The 2,455-nt window shown below is 51.4% G+C and overlaps 1 pseudogene; it reads left to right on the top strand.

Annotated features, from left to right (window-relative positions):
* The first annotated feature begins 1,476 nt into the window (after nt 1-1,476).
* LOC109378483 (butyrophilin-like protein 8) lies at nt 1,477-2,154 on the top strand (annotated as a pseudogene).
* The last annotated feature ends 301 nt before the right edge of the window (nt 2,155-2,455 follow it).

The raw sequence follows: 2,455 nt of genomic DNA, 5'->3' as shown, positions 1-2,455 counted from the left end.
CTTTCTGTTTCAGGGAGAATTCAGACAGAATTAGGTAAATGTCTTCATGTTTGAGACTTCCCACAGTTTTCCTGGGCCCCTCCTATTCCATGGTTTGAGCCACCTGGGTGCGCTCTTGGCTCCAGACTGTGTGGGAAGCATGATCAGGCCAATGAGGGCAGCTGGTTCAACACCCCCACCCATTGACTAATGAACTGGTCCTCAGACAGGTAGGGGGGTTAGGATGAACATTGGGATGCTGAAATCCCCTAAAATTATCTGCACATTTTCTCTATTGGTACATTCTGTGGGGTGAGAAACCATAGATTTTGTGAGCTCTCTGAGGGTGTGGACCAGAATGAGAAAGAGCCTGTGGGGCGTATCCCTCAACCTGTTGCCTGACTTGATACTTGGAGACAAGCCTTCCAGGCTTGTATCAGCCCAGGATATTCTGCCTTTTGTGTCATGGAAACACCAGCAACTGAGTAAGAGTTTTGTAGAGCTTTCCTCTCACACTCTCCCCCTTTTCTGTGTTTTTGATTTTCAGAAAGGAGAAGGAAGAATGCAGCGGCAGGTGAGAGAAGCTATTCCCTCCACCCCCATTATTTCTCCTTTCAAGTCCCTAGTTTATGAATCTTGAGACCCTGAGGCCATGGGTCTCTGCAGAGACAAGCTTGTGAAGGGGACCCTGAAACTGTCTGCAGATGCTGGGGGAGGTGTGTTTGTAGAGAACCCCACGGCCTTCAGTATATCTCTGATTGACCCGTGACACCCACAAAGATCAACCACCGTTGGTGTCCTGTCTCCCTGCTTCCTGTTCTCCATGTGAGCACTGACCCTCCTGCTCTGCTTGTTTTCAGAACTGACAGATGTATGCGTACCCATATGCAGGTATGAATGACTGGAGGGGTGACAGTGGACAGAGCCATGAGTGGGCATGGGAGAGGGAGCCGACAAAAGACAGATATGGGGAACAGGAACACTGAGACACACTGGACTTCAGATTTTAAATCTGTGAGGCCCAGCTCCATCCCAGGGGGCAGATGTCCGAGATTCATTTCTTGGCCCAGGACTAGGAGGGGAGAGGGCAGGGGGCTGGGTTAGCCAGGGTAGGGGTCAAAGGCTATGCTCTAGGGAACTGAGGGCACTGGCGACTGGCCAAGGGGATGGACTGAGGGGAAGGAGGGGAAGTTGGGCAGGACTCAGAATGGGAGCAAGCTGGTTACAAGGGACAATCAAGGTCTCACAAAGTGAAGCAGTGGACTGATGTTGAGGTACAGTGGTAGGGCTGGCATGATATACAGGAGCTAGGACCGCACAGTTGGGCATCTCCAGGCATTGGTGAGGCCTGGGGCCCCACTGGAGATGAAGAAGGGGCAGGGGACAGTGTCTGACAAAGCCTCTGGCTCTAGGACCTGTCCTGATCCCACCCTGAGACAGTCTGTAGGGGGAGAGGGTGGCATCTGCATCCAGCCCAGGTACCTCCTCAAGTAACTCATGCTCTCTCTCCCTCACCATGCCCCAGAGGAGGTGACCCTGGACCCAGAGACAGCTAATCCCCAGCTCTACATTTCTGATCTGATAGCTGTGTGCTATAGGAACATTCCTCAGGTGGTGACCGACTCAGACAAGAGATTTGCAAGGAAGTGTGTGGTGGGTTTTCAGGGATTCCAGGCAGGAAAACATTACTGGGAGGTGGACGTGGGACACAATGAAATGTGGGATGTGGGAGTGTGCCAGGACGACGTGAACAGGAAAGTGGTACATGTGACTTTGTCTCCCCACAATGGGTACTGGGTGTTCAGACTGACAAGAGAACAATAGTATCTCACATTATCCCCCCGTAGAATCAAACTTTCTCTGAGAACACCTCCTACACGAGTTGGGGTCCTTCTACACTATGAGGGTGGAGCCATCTCCTTCTTCAATGTAAATGATCAGTCCCACATTTACACCCTAACATGTCAGTTTGAAGGGTTATTGGGACCCTACATCCAACATTATGTGAGTGATGAGGAAAATGTGACTCCCATAGTGATCTGCCCTGTGTCAGAGAAAGAAACAACTTCTGACACACACAACCTGGAGCCTGCTCCACTGGTGACCACACCCTTCCTATCCAGGGTGGTGGTGCCCAGAGGAAATCACACCTCACACTCTGTCTCAGGACACTGAGCTTCTTCTCAGGCTCCAGAGCCCTGCAGTAGATAGCAACATGGCTTCCAGATAAGGCAGGCTGGCCCATTGATGTGGGGTCAGGGGTCATGGCTGCCCTGAGTCGGGGAGGGAAGGAGGTTGATGGTGCATTTGGTTTGTGCGAATTCTGCAGCCAAAGGACCTTTGACAAGTAACAAACTCTCAGGCTCCTCACCTGTAAAACAGGGACAAGAATTCCCACCTCAGGGTTGAGTGAAGACCAGAGACAGTGAATGTCAATCATTGTCAGTGGCCTGGTATCAGTGGACGATGTGTTTTG

Source organism: Hipposideros armiger, unplaced genomic scaffold (assembly GCF_001890085.2).
Source record: "Hipposideros armiger isolate ML-2016 unplaced genomic scaffold, ASM189008v1 scaffold_2053, whole genome shotgun sequence".
NCBI lineage: Eukaryota > Metazoa > Chordata > Mammalia > Chiroptera > Hipposideridae > Hipposideros > Hipposideros armiger.
This window is presented reverse-complemented; position numbering and strand designations above follow the sequence as displayed.